This window comes from Cynocephalus volans, chromosome 1, assembly GCF_027409185.1.
Source record: "Cynocephalus volans isolate mCynVol1 chromosome 1, mCynVol1.pri, whole genome shotgun sequence".
NCBI classification, from domain to species: domain Eukaryota; kingdom Metazoa; phylum Chordata; class Mammalia; order Dermoptera; family Cynocephalidae; genus Cynocephalus; species Cynocephalus volans.
In genome coordinates, this window is record NC_084460.1 from 156,068,619 (window position 1) to 156,084,298 (window position 15,680).

Consider the following 15,680-nt stretch of genomic DNA (forward strand, 5'->3'; position numbering starts at 1 on the left):
CTGAAGATACATGTCTTCTAGTTTCAGCGAAGTATTGATGTAAGTATTTGGACATAAATATAACCTTTCCTGATGTTGTCATCAAAATTGATATTATACAGTGCAGTAACACTTAACCTATTCAGAATATGCTTATTTGCCTATCTGTTAGCTATTTGGAATACTGCCAATAAAATAATGTAATAAAATGAAAATAAACACAAAAGTATTCATAAACCTTTCCCTCTTCCCATCCACTATCTGAGAACTCAAGAATTCTTAATTGACTTCTTTCAAGCCATTTTCACACACAAAGGAACCCAGAAAACTCTGCCCTGTTGAAGAATGGGCACTTCCTATAGACATTGTCAGATGTGAGGACTACAAAGGCACAATTTCTGGCCACAGAAAGTGAGATTTGCCTTAAACTCTCTTTTCAAAACCAAAAATTCCTAACTTGCAAAATACTTTGATCTTGGACTATGGGGCTTTGGCTTCCCACCTAGGTAAATCAAGGAATCAAGCTAGCCTGGCAAAATAGAGCAGCCTCAGATGAAAAGTCCTTAATCCACTCATACTCTTGTCAAGAAACTCTGATCAATTCCCTCATTTAGCTTTTAGTGTTTGTCTCCTGTCCCAACTTCCAATCTTCCTAGATAGATAAGTCTGCCTTTCTCCTTTCAAAACTTATTTCTTATTTACTTTTAATTATAAAAATTATTTGACATAATTAGGACTCCAGAAGAAAATGATTAAAATAATTTTAATCCAACCACCCTACTATAATTTTTCCTATCATTTAGATATATTATTTCCTGGTCATTTTCTTCTCCAATACAATCGTTGTGTCACTGCATGACATTTTGTATCCTTTTTTTACTTAACATGTTATAATAAGCATTTATCTGTGTATTTACAGAAGTTTCATAAACATTTTTTAATTGTTGCAAGTATTCCACCAAGTAAGTTTACTATTATTTTCCTAACTCCCTATTACTGGACATTTTGATTTCTTCCCAAATTCACAATTCTAATTGCTGCATACCTTGCAAATATTTTTACACATACAGGTTATTCTAAGTTTTGTATTATTTTTTAGGATCAAGGTGTAATAAGATATTGTTAAATAAAATGAGGTGCCTTTTAAAATGTGACACTGAAATGGATGAGAAAAAACATATATAAGTAAAGCTTCCTAAACTCCAGATCACATTTCCTTTAATGTGAAAGCACAGTGGTCAGAGATGCTAATGCACATGCTCAAATGTTGCTTGTCATCAATCTGACTGCAAACTCTGCTCATCTCTTCTGCAGTTTGCCTCTAGCAGTGTCAGGACAAGCTTCCCTCTTAGCCTGATGTTGCTCTTCTCTGTGACACTTGGTCTCCAATGATGGGAGCAGAGGGGACCCTTAGCTTTCTTCAGTGCTACACACTTTATTAAAACCTTAGGAAAAAACATGAGTGAATTACAATACAGGTATTTTTAAATGCCCATTGAATATAGCTTCTTTAAGAATCCAAAAGGCCAATTTATTTTATAGCATTTCCAGATGGTGTGCAATTTGTTGTCCAACATCTGGCTTGCTTCACTGTGATAAAGGAAAGACAATCACCTCTGGTCAACATTCCTATTTGCAGTACATTTCAAGAAATTGTCTCCCCAAGACCAAGAGAGAGATAACTATTCATTTTTGATGCCAGTAATGTCCTACCCTCCAAGTACTAATCTCATACTGAAGGACTGACTTTGAATCCTGGGATAATGGTCCAGAGATAGTAAACACCACCTCCAGCTCCCAGAGTATGATTCCAAAAAGAAATAAGTAATCCAAAGTTCAATTTCAAGACATTTGCAAAGGTCTGGGTTACTGGGTATGAAATAACTCCACATATGACTCTTAAGTGTACAAGCCATGGCATACTGCATCAAGCTTTGTTCTGCTTCTATTTGATTTCCTTTAGGCATAAGGTGAGGGGAAGGTTTGACTTTATATGTCTCTGTATGTCTGCCAGTCTCTCCATGTAATTGTTCAAATAACAGCCAAAAGAACACTAAACAGGCATGTGATAATACACAATCACAGCAGGTGTATGTGGAGGGGTGTGATTCGATGTTTAAGAACAACACACGTATGCATCAGTAATATAAATCAGTGGAAGTTGACTTGCTCAAAAAACTTATTTATTTTACCGAACAACTTCACTTCCTAAGAAGATTTTTCATTATCGCTCAAATTTTAAATGCACTTCGTTGAAATGATCACTCAGAGGATTTTTCAAAGAACAGAGAGGCAATAGACTCCAAAGTTAAATTTGAAGCTCCACTTGTAAAAAGCAGAAACTGCTTTCAACTGTATTTGGAAAATTTACTTTTATATTTTTTTACTACTATTTCTGAAAATATTTCAAATATGACGACAACAACATAAAGATAACCTGCTAGACTGAGGCTCTTCAATACAGATATCTAAGAAATCTGAAGTTTCAAAATGAACAGCTGTTTGGGAATATTAATCAGTGGTGATGAAAGTTGCATAGTTTTAATAAAGAATTCTGAAAATTTCCATATATTAGAATGTTTTAAAAAATGTTATTCACTCTCATATAAGTTAAGGAACAATTGGAATAAATACAACTCTTCTATTATTTGGGTATCCTGTGATCAATGAAAAATTTAAGGCACATAAAGGTTAGCTACACCCCACCAACATCTTGCTGCCAAATTATAAGTAAAACATACATCTCGGGCACTCCTGCCGTAGGTTCGGATCCCATATAGGGATGGCCGGTGCGCTCACTGGCTGAGCGTGGTGTGGATGACACCAAGCCAAGGGTTGCGATCCCCTTACCGGTCACCAAAAAAAAAAAAAAAAAAAAAATACATCTCAAACTAAATTTGCAACACAATTATTTTTACCATACAGCCATTTATAAAACAATATTAGAAAGTAAGTACAAAAACAATTAGAAAGTAACAACAAAAACTTGCTCTTTATACCACATGAAGAGTCACTTTTTGGTTGTTTTACTTGTTTTGACATCTACCATGCATGAAAAATTCATTTAAGGCAAATTGGTCAGTGCCCTACAGAGACAATTCTGTTACATTTACAGTTGGCATCAGGCATCCAGTGTCTTCCACAATCAATACTAAACATAAAATTGTTTGAAGATTTAATCTGGAGTCTAGCCCAAAAGATATATGCTATTTGTCTAGCAGAATTGCTATAGTTTCTTTCATGTAATAGCAGGGAGTGTCTCTAAGATATTTCAGTCATCCAGTGTGTAGAATACCATTGATTTCACAAATAAAACTCCATTTCTAATGCTTGTTACACTAATTGGAAAAGACTTTGAAATGTGGGTTACAAAAGCAATTTTTTGTGACCATCTATGGATTGAAAAGAGTGCTTGATAATCTATTTTTAAATTGTGGTGTCTCCTTACGATAAATGTTCATACCTAAGATATATCTCAAACTAAGTGATAAATACAAGATTTTACATTGTCTACACTAAAGCATTTTAATAAAAATTGCAGTCATTGTAACAACTACATTAAAATAGTAGATAGGATGTTTTAACCTTTAAAGAGGGACAATATTTGTGGGCAGAGCTCAAGTTCTGTGGTAGCAAGGACCCAACCTAAAAATGAAGAAGGTTGGGTGGGGCAAAAATCTGGGGAAAAAAAAAGAGAAAGATTAGAGCAAAGTTATTTATTGTTTGAGTATTTGTGAGAAGAGATGAGTCAGAATAAGAGGGCATATAGTCATCACAAGAAGTCTAAAAGTTACATAGGGCAGTTCCAGGGACCCTCTATTGATGCAGAAGAAGAATCCAAAGGCAATGTCCATGTGGTTAGATAAGGGGAAGCACCATTATTAAAAACTGATATTTAATGAAATTACATTTGATATTTACTGTAACTATGTAGTAAACTGGTAAAATCTGCTTTGGCAATTTCTCTGTCCAAATAATATTGACCAACCTTTCTAGCATATAAATTTTGGAGAATTCATCAACCACCAATTTAGGATGTGACTTTAGTGTTGGATGGCATGCAGAATAATTTATTTAATGATAGAAAACTAGATATATACGTAGATGGATAGATGGATGTTGATTCTCCTGGGCCAGTTTCTATATAGAAATGAAATAACTATATCAGCAGCTTTCCATATATTCTCAAAATGCAAATAAATTCTACTATAATTTTATCAAATGATTATTTATTTATTCTTTCACTTATTTCTAAAAGATTTATTGAGTTGCAATGGACATTAAGTAAACTGGCAAACATTAAAATTGTAAAATTTTAGAAGTTTTGGCATGGGTATAGATGTATAAAATCATCAATAAAATCAAGATAATAAATGTATCATTCACCACCAAAGTTTATTATAACACTATATAATCTCTTTCTACCATCCCTTTTCACCCACCACCTCTTCCCACTAGCAAGGTATGAGAATCCAATTGGTCCAAATCCTTGACAAAACTTGTTATGGTTAGTCCTTTTAATTTTTGCAATACTAATCAGCAAGTATTGGTATTACATTGAAGACTTTGTTTGAATTTCCCTAATGGCTAATGATGTTAAGCACATTTTATTTGTTCATTTACCTCTAGATATCTTCTTTAGTGAAATGTCTGTTAGTCTCTCTTGCTCATTTTGTTTGGGTTGTTTGTTTTTTCATTATTGTGTTTTAGAGTTCTTGATTTATCTTTATGAAACATCATATGCAGACACGTTCACCCAGTCAATGGGTAGTCTTTTATTTATTTAACAATGTTTTTTTGAAGTTTACAGGTTAACAGATGAAGTTCCTTATGTATTGTATTTTGGTGTTATAGTTGAGAAATCTGTGACATGAGTTCAGAAAGATTTTTTTTCTACATTTTTTTATACATGTTATACAGTTTTAGGTTTTACTTTTGGGTCCATGATCCATTTTGAGTTAATTTTGTATACTCTGCAAGGTATGGATTACAGTTCACTTTTTCTTTGCACATGAACATCCAATTGTTTCCATATATTTGTTGAAAAGTCTCTTTTTTTCACCAGTGAAATATCTTCACTAGATTTTCAAAAATTACATTTGTGTGGGTCTATATCTGGACATTGTATCCACTTCCATTGATCTGATTGTCTATCTTGATGCCAATTCCATACTCTTCTGGTTATTGTAACCTTATAATGAATCTTGAAATCAGGTAGAATAAGTCCTCAAATTTTGTCCTTTTTTTCAAAGTGCTTTAACTGTGCTAGTTCCTTGCATTTCTACTTAACTTTAGAATCAACTTGATTGTTTCTACAAAAATGCCTGATGGAATTTTGATTTAGATTGCTATGAGCCTAAATGTCAGTTTGGACAGAGATGAAAAGCAGAATGGGGTTCAAGATTGCTCTCTCCCACAGAGTGACCATTTTGCAGATTCTGAGGAGCAGTGACAGAGGATCTGAAATCTGTGCTGGAAAGGATGGGAGCCGCCCACCATGGGACCCCAGGTCAGGTTACTCCCCATTTCGTGGAGAGACTTTGGAGCTTGTGGGCTCGAATTCCCCGAGCCTGCTGGCCAGAGAAGGCAGGCAGGGCCAGGGCGGGACTTCCAGCACAGGCTGTCCCATCTCAGTGAGTGATCTGAGAGACATGGGTTCCCAAGTCCTGAGCCAGATGAGCCGGTGAAGACTGACGGGGTGGGAATTTCGGCCCATGCCTTCCCATCTCTGTGAGTAGCCTGGGAGGATCCGGAATCCTAAGCCCAAGGTCAGACAAGCTGGTGAACACAGGTGGGGTGGGACTCCCAGCCCAGGCTGTCTGTCTCCTGAGCAACTTGAAAGGTTCTGGACTCCCAAGCCACACCACCAGCCAGTGTATGCAGGTGAGGTGGGACTTCCAGTCAGGCTAGTTTCTGCTGTCCAGAAGCAACAGACCCTTCAGTATCCAAGCCAGACTTCAGGCTTGAAACAAGTGAACTGTGAAACCCCCAGCCACAGTGACAAAACAACAAAGGAAAGAAACCAGAAATATGAAAAATCAAGAAAGTACATTGCCACCAAAGGAAATTAATAACTTACAAGTGCTAGATCCTATAGAACAGGAAGTCTTTGAAATAACAGACAAGGAATTTAGAGTATTCTAAGGAAACTAAATGAGATACAAGAAAACTCAGTGAAAGAACACAATGAAATGAGAAAAAACATACAGGATCTGAAAGAAGAAATGTACAAAGAAATCAATGCCTTGAAAAAGAATGTAGCTGAGCTTGTGGAGCTGAAGGAGTCATTCAATGAAATAAAAAATACGACAGAGAGTTTAACCAGCAGAATTTAACAAGCAGAAGAGAGAATTTCTGACCTCGAAGACAGGGTGTTTGAATTATCACAAGCAGACCAGAAAAAAGAAAATGAATCAAAAAAATTGAAGAAAATTTAAGAGAGAAAACTGACAACCTTAAGCATGCAAATATCCAAATCATGGGGTTCCAGAAGGGGAGGGAAAAGGAAATGGTATTGAAAACATACTCAATGAGATAATAGCAGAAAACTTCCCAGGTATAGGAAAAATCACAGATCCCCAGATTCAGGAAGCCCAAAGATCACCAAACACATTCAACTCAAAAATGTCCTCTCCAAGACATGTGATAATCAAACCGACAAAAATCAAAGACAAGGAGAGAATCTTAAAAGCTGCAAGAGAGAAGCAGCAAGTCACTTATAAGGGAGCCCCAATCAGAATAACATCAGACTTTTCATCAGAAACTCTAAAAGCCAGAAAAGAATGGGATGATATATTCAAAACACTAAAGGACAAAAATTTCCAGCCAAGAATACTTTACCCAGCAAGGCTATCCTTCCAAAATGAAGAACAAATAGTATATTTCTCAGACAAACAAAAACTGCAGGAGTTCACTACCACACGACCAGCCCTACAAGAAATTCTCAAGGAAGTACTGGGTTTTATACCACAAAAACAACCATCACTACCATGAATACACAAGAAAGAACAATACCTACCAGCAAAACAAAAAATGCTAGCAAAAGAGAGAAAAAATAGTTTATCTATCACCCCAAGAAACCAACAAATACAGAAGACAAATAGAAAATTTGAAAGAAGGAAACAAAAGGTACTTAAGACATCTAAACAAAAATCAGTATAATGCTAGGAGTAAATTAACACCTTTCAATAATAACTCTGAATGTAAAGGGACTAAATTCCCCATTCAAAAGACACAGACTGACTGACTGGATTAAAAAGATGGACTCAACAATATGCTGTCTCCAAGAGACTCATTTGACCTGTAAAGACACACACAGACTAAGAGTGAAAGGATGGAAAAAGATATATCATGCAAGTAGAAGTGTAAAACGAACTAGAGAAGCTATTCTTATATCAGGTAAAGCAAACTTTAAAGCAAAAACTATTAAAAGAGATAAAGATGGCCAATATATAATGATAAAAGGATTTATCCATCAAAAAGACATAACAACCATAAATATATACACCCCTAATGTCAGAGCAGCCACATTTACAAAGCAAACACTAATAGATCTAAAGAAAGAAACAGACACTAACACCATAATAGTGGTGGACCTGAACACCCCACTCTCATCATTGGACAGATCATCTAGGCAAAAAATAAACAGAGAAACACAAGATCTAAACAATACTTTAGACCAATTGGATTTGGCAGATATCTACAGAACATTCCACCAAACAACCTCAGAATATTCATTCTTCTCATCAGCACATGGAACATTCTCTAGGATAGCCCACATGTTAGATCACAAAGCAAGTTTTAACAAATTTTTTTAAAAATTGGAATTATTCCATGTATTTTTTCTGATCACAATGGATTAAAATTAGAAATATATAAAAAACAAAACTCTGAAAACTATACAAACTCATAGAAATTAAACAACATTCTACTTAATGACATTTGAGTCCAAGAAGAAATTAAACAGGAAATCAAAAAAAATTCTTGAAATTAATGAAAATAATGACACATCATACCAAAACCAGTGGGATACTGCAAAAGCTGTTTTAAGGGGGAAATTTATTGCATTAAATGCTTACTTCAGAAGAATGGAAAGATGGCAAATAAATAATCTAACACTTCACCTTAAGATCTAGAAAAACAAGAACAATCCAAACATAAAGTTAGTAGGCAGAAATAATTAAGATCAGAGCAGAACTAAATGAAATGGAAACATGGAAAACAATACAAAAGATCAACAAAACAAAAAGTTGGTTCTTTGAAAAGATTAATAAAATCAAAAAACATTTAGCAAGACTAACTAAGAAAAGAATAGAGAAGACCCAAATAACAAAAATTAGAAATGAAAAAGGTGATATTACAACTGACACATCAGAAATACAAGGAATCATTAGAGACTACTATAAACATCTATATGCCAACAAATTTGAAAATCTGGAGGAAATGGATAAATTACTGAATGCATACAAATTACCAAAACTGAGCCAAGAAGACATAGAAAATCTGAACAGACCAATAACAATAAAAGAGATTGAAGCTATTATTATCAAAAGGCTCCCAACAAAGAAAAGCCCAGTACCAGATGGGTTCATTGCAGAGTTCTACCAAATCTTCAAAGACGAACTGACACCAATTGTCTACAAACTCTTCCAAAAGATTGAAACAGAGGCCATTCTCCCAAACTCATTCTATGGGGCAAATATCACCTTGATACCAAAACCAGACAAAGATGCATCAAAAATAGAAAACTACAAGCCAATATCCTTGGTTAATATAGGTGCAAAAATCATCAATAAAATACTCGCTAATAGAATACAGCCACACATAGAGAAAGTTATACACTGTGATCAAGTGGGATTCTCATCCCAGGGATGCAAGGTTGGTTCAACATACACAAATCAACAAATGATACACCACGTTAATAAAAGCAAAGACAAAAACCACATGATCAACTCTATTGATGCTGAAAAAGCATTTGACAAAATTCAACATCGTTTCATGATAAAGACTCTCTACAAGTTAGGCATAGATGGAAAGTATCTCAATGTAATTAAAGCCATATACAATAAGCCCACTGCCAATATCATCCTGAATGGGGAAAAGCTGACACTTTTTCCCTTAAAAACAGGAACTAGACAAGGATGCCCACTCTCACCACTCCTGTTCCAGTGTTGGAAGTGCTAGCCAGAGCAATCAGAGAAGAGAAGGAAATAAAGGGTATCCGGATTGGAAAGGATGAAGTCAAGGTGCCCCCTTTTGCAGATGATATAATCCTATATATTGAACAGCCTAGAGCTTCTATAAAAAAAAAAAACTCCTGGAGCTGATAAATGATTTCAGCAAAGTTGCAGGATACAAAATCAACACACAAAAATCAGTAGCATTTCTATACTCCAACAATGAACGTGCAGAAAAAGAAATCAAGAAAGCTAGCCCATTTACAAAATCCACCAAAAAATAAAATATTTAGGAATAAAGCTGACCAAGGATGTGAAAAATCTCTACAAAGAGAACTACAAACCACTACTGAGAGAAATTAAAGAGAACACAATAAGATGGAAAGATACCCCATGCTCTTGGATTGGAAGAATTAACATTGTGAAAATGTCCATATTACTCAAAGTGATCTAAAAATGCAAAGCAATCCCCATCAAAATTCCATTGACATTTTTCTCTGAGATGCAAAAAGCTATCCAGACATTTCTATGGAACAACAAAAGACCACACATAGCCAAAGCAATCCTGAACAAAAATAAATAAATAAATAAATAAACAAACAAACAAACAAACAAATAAATAAATAAAGCTGGTGGCATAACACTACCTGACTTTATATTACAAAGCTATAATAACCAAAACAGCATGGTACTGGCATAAAAACAGACACATGGATCAAATGGAACATAATAGAGAACCCAGGTATTAACCCATACGCCTACAGCCATCTGATCTTTGACAAAGGCAGCAAGTCTACATACTGGGGAAGAGACTGCCTTTTCAACAAACAGTGCAGGGAAAACTGGATAATTATATGTAGGAGAATGAAACTAGACCCGTATCTTTCACCATATACTATAAACAATTCAAAATGGATTAAAGAATTAAATATACACTCTGAAACAGTAAAACTCCTTAAAGAAAACATAGGGTAAACACTCCAGGAAATAGGAGTGGGTACAGAATTCATGAATAGGATCCAAAAAGCACAGGCAACTAAAGCCAAAATAAACAAATTGGATTATATCAAACTAAAAAGCTTCTGCACAGCAAAAGAAACAATCAACAGAGTAAAAAAACAACCAACAGAGTGGGAGAAAATATTTGCAAAATATACTTCGTACAAAGGATTAATATCCAGAATACACAAGGAACTCAAACATCTTTACAACAACAACAACAAAAACAAACCCAAATAACCCAATTAAAAAATGGGCAAAGGAGCTGAACAGACATTTCTCAAAGGAAGATATATGAATGGCCAACAGACACATGAAAAAGTGCTCAAAATCACTCAGCATCTGGGAATTGCAAATCAAAACCACACTGAAATACCATCTCACTCCAGTTAGGATGTCTAACATCGAAAAGACTAAGAACGATAAGTGCTGGATAGGTTGTGAAGAAAAAGGAACTCATCCACTGTTGGTGGGGCTGCAAAATGGTTCAGCCTTTATGGAAAATGATGTGGAGGTTCCGCAAACAATTACAGATAGATCTACCATATGACCCAGCTATCCCACTGCTGGGAATATATCTAGAGGAATGGAAATCATCATGCTGAAGGGATACCTGTACTCCAATGTTTATTGCAGCTCTATTTACAATAGCCAAGAGCTGGAACCAGCCGAAACGTCCATCATCTGATGAGTGGAGAAGGAAACTGTGGTATATCTATATAACGGAATACTACTCTGCTATAAAAAAATAAAATACTATCAATTGCAACAACATGGATGGACTTAGAGAAAATTATATTACGTGAAACAAGTCAGGCACAGAAAGAGAAATACCACATGTTCTCACTTAACTGTGGGAGCTAAAAATTAATAAATAAATAAACACAGACAAATCAAAGGAGATGGGGAGGAAGAAGACAGGATAACCACAAAAATTCCTTGAACGGTTTAAGTCAAGTTAACAGATATGATGGGGGGGGTGGAGAGGAATGGGTAAAGGGGCAGGAAAATCAAGTACAATGTATTTTGAGAAGTAAAATTAAATTAAATTAAATTTAAAAAATAAAAAAATAAAAAATAAATAAATGTCAATTTGGAGAAAATTGAAAATTTAGCAATCTTGAATATTTAGATCCATAAACATTAAATGCATTCTTATTTATTTAGGTATTGTTTAATTTCTCCCAGAAATATTTTAAAGTTTTCTATGTACCTATTTTGCATATATTATCAGAGTAATCTTAAAGTATTCTATATTTTTGTTGTTAATATAAGTTGTACTAAATTTTTTATTTCAATTTCCAAGGGTATGTTGTTATATATATATATATATATATATATATATAATCATTTCTAATATGTTGGTCTTTTATCCTGTAAAACTATTAGTTTATACTATTAACAACACTAAACTTTATTAGTTTCAGTAGCTTTTTATTGTTCCCATAGAATTTCTATATACATGATTTTCTAATAATGAAGACAATCTTAGTCCTTTTACCTAATTTGAATGGCTTTTATTCATTTCTCTTGCCATTTTGCACTACAATATTGAATAAAATTTGTGAAAGCAAACATCCCTGGCTTTTTCCTTAATCTTAAGTGGAAAACATTCATTCTTTCACAATTATATGTAGTGTTGGGTGTGGGTTTTTCACAGATGCCCTTTTGAGACTGAGGAAATTTGATTTTATTCCCAGACTGCTGACAGGTTTTTAAAATAAATGGGTTTGATTTTTGTTATTTGCCTTTTCTAACTCTAGTGAGTTGACCACATACTTTTCTGTTTTTGTTTTCTGAATGGTAAACCAATCTTGCATTCCTGGCATAAACCCCACTTAACTGGAATGTAGAATCAATTTTGTGTGTTGTTGGATTTAATTTGTTAAATTTTTATGTAATATTATTGTATCTATGTTCATGAGAGAGATCTGCCTCTTGATTTTTTAGAATGTCTTTGTCTTGTTTTGGTGTTGGGTAAATTCTGGCCTCAAATAATGAGTTGGAAAGTTTTCCAATCTCTGAAATTTCCTTCAGGAGTTAGTTTAGAATTTTTTTTTTTTTAATGCTTCTTTCATGGCATTTGCCAGAGTAACTACTTGATATTAATTTCTATCCTCCAGTATAAATTATGCCTATGTTTCTTGTCATTATGTATTTAGAGGCTAAAAGAATGCTGGCTGCATAGTAGCAGCCCAGTAAGTATGTATGTAATGTATGAAAGATTTAAAAAGAGACACAATATAATAAATTCCAGTCTTACTACTTTTTGCTATTGATTTAGAAAACTAAATAATCTTAGAATAAATTTGAAGTTCTATTACTATTAATTAACTTCAAAACAGGGCAGTAGAGGTCTTATTTTATTTATGTACTTATATTTTTCTTTTTTATAACAGGTATAGATTTAAAAATTTAGTTTTGTAATTGTTTATTGAAAGTAATTAGCAACTTCCATATATGCACACAGAAATAAATTACTTATCATCTTCCTTGCCTTTATACAGAATATTAGTTTATTTTTTGTATTTACAGCTCACTGAAAGAAATATAATATTTGTAAATGCTTAAATATATTCTATTGCACATGCCAAAGAACAAGTAGCTTTAAAAGTGTTTTCTCTACTCTATGTTTGTAGTTCAACACCACCCAATGTTTCTGTTCAATTCCACTACTGAGTATAAATTTGCAACTTCAACCTAGTATTTACTAATTATCCACTACCCTGACATCTAATTTTTAGAATAATTTGAATTTCTAAATCACTTCAAAACCTAATGGAACTCAAATGCTATTACAGTTGAAACCACTTGATAGGGCCTTGCTAATAAAGACAATCTACTTAAATTAGGTGCTCTCAGTGAACATATTTTATCTTGGCCACTTGATATAATCCAAAATAATAATAATGGCTAATAAGTACAGTATGATAACAGGGGCATTTTCTTCATTAATCATTTGCCTGGGCTGTTGGGATTGTTCTGTTTCAGAGTTAATAACAGTCACTGATTTGAGAGATTCTATGATGAATTCTGATTTCCAGTTTAGAAAGAAGAAAATAAGCACCCATAATGCAGTGATATCAGTATAAATTAACTATGCATAAGAAAGCCTGTTTAACAATGTATACCTATTACACCCCTTCCCAGAAAACTAAATGTAGATGATTCTTGTAATAGGTCATGGCTATTTTTGATTTAATTGTATTAACAATCAGAATTGAAATATCAGGAACCCTCATTTAACATTATATCAAATGGGTAAAACACATTGCAAACTATAAAATGCTACTGTTATCAACTTAAGATCCTTTAGACAAAATACCACAGATTACTGAACAGGTAGCAATTTCAGAAAGCTATCATAAACATTTAAAAGCAGTATGTTTTATTTGAGTTAGTATTTATTTCTATCCATCCCTTCAGAGATTTAATCATGCATTCAGCAATTTACTATCTAAATAGTATGACACTTCATTCGAGTGTCTGTTACATACTCTGTTTAGAAGAATGGTGAAGCCATTTCACTTACGAGTCAAAAAAAGTTTGCTGAGTAACATAATGGCCTATTAGTTTCCTTTTTCCTATAGCTCTTAAGCATTAAAACCAACTGTACATCTAACCCCTTTCCAGAACTCATTCTTTCATTCATTCATTATCTTTCAAATACCTACTTTATGTCAAGTATTATATTATGCTTTATAAATATAAACATGAACTGTGCCAGATTTTTCATTGTCAAGTTGGCATTACCCCGCCTATTCTATATTCTCTCCTACAGGGGAGAAGCTCCAAACTACATTTGTCAGAATTACTTTACACTATTAATCTGGGTTAGAGCCACTAATGAGGGGCTGTCTAGTGATACTTTTAGGAGAAAACAAAAACCATTTTTCTATAGTTACAGCAGTTTTCAGGCAGTAAAGATCATCTACAGTGTCTTCTCCTGGCTTTCAGAGGTCATTTTTGAAATCTCTTGCTGTGAGCAGACAGCTAATATAACTAGTGGGAGTTCCCTGGGATTCCAGGTTAGAAGGGGTGGGGTCTTCCAGAAAAATAGCCAACCATTGTGGTACAAGTGGCTGGTGTCTTTAGAAGAAATGTGCCAACAATTGGTGTACTTTAGAATCTCTTGGAAATTCTCTTTTTGACCTTATTCCTCAAACTTTTCAAAGGTTGTATGACTTTCTTATCCCTTGCTTAAATAAATTTTCTACTGATTTTGGTCAAGATGGATCAACATAAGATTAATTTTTCCCCTCACCTGAAACAAATCAGAAACTGAATACAATATGAAACATGTTTTTCAATGACTGGGTATAAGACATTGCAAAAAAATAATCCTCAAGAGACAGAAAACAAACAAACTGGATCCTATCATTGCCCTATCTTATTTCCTTGAGAGTATTTCCAAGTTGTAGCACAGGAAGGAAAACATAGGTGAGGCCTTGCAGTCTTCCTGAAGTAAGAATATTGAAGTAAGTGTCCATGAAGGCCTTGGTGACTAGAGTTTTCAAGATAGCATACCAGAGAGGAGAAACCTACATAGAGAGGCTGCTACGGAGATCTGCAGAAGATTCCTATTTTGTCCTCAGCTTAGTGCTGATGAATGCATGTGTGTGAGAAAACTGAGAATTATCTGAAAGCAGAATGTAGAGCTATCTCTGAAATTAATACAGGGCTGGGGATAGTTTACATTCCTATAAGCCTGAGTGAGAAAATCCTGTAATTCACAAGAGTTGTGTAGGGCACTCAGAGAATGGCACTTTCTCAATAGGGAGAATTTAGAAAGTGAGGCTCTAGGATAAAGGCTCCTCTGGTCCTACCCAACAAAGTTTAAAAGCAAGTGGCAAAAGGGTGATAAAGTTTTCAAGTCACTTAACAGTGTCACAGAACAAAGCCCAACAGTATTTACTGAAATACAAAAATATCCAGCACCCAATAAGACAAAATTTACAATATCGGACATTGAATTAAAAAATACTATAGAATTAACCAAGGAAGTGAAAGACTTGTACACTGAAAATTATAAAACATGAATGAAAGAGAATAAAAGAGACATGAATAAATGGAAAGGTATTTATATTCATGGATTGGAAAAGTTAATATTGTTAAAATTTCCATATTACTCAAAGCAATCTAAAGATTCAAAGCTATCTCCATTAAAATTCCAATGGCATTTCTTACAGAAATAGAAAAAAAAAATCTTAAAATTTATTTGGAAGAACGAAAGACCCTGAATAGGCAAAACAATCTTGGGAAAGAAGTATAAAGTTGGAGGCATCACACTTTCTAATTTCAAAATATATTATAAAGCTTCAGTAATCCAAAAAAGGATGACATTAGCATACAAAAAGACATTTAGACCAATGGAGCATAATAGAGAGCCCAGAAATAAACCCACATATATATGATAAATGGATCTTTGACAAGGGTGCCCAGAATACACAATGGGGAAAGGATAGTCTCTTCAACAAAAGCTGTTGGGAAAACTTAATACTCACATGCAAAAAAAAAAAAAATCAA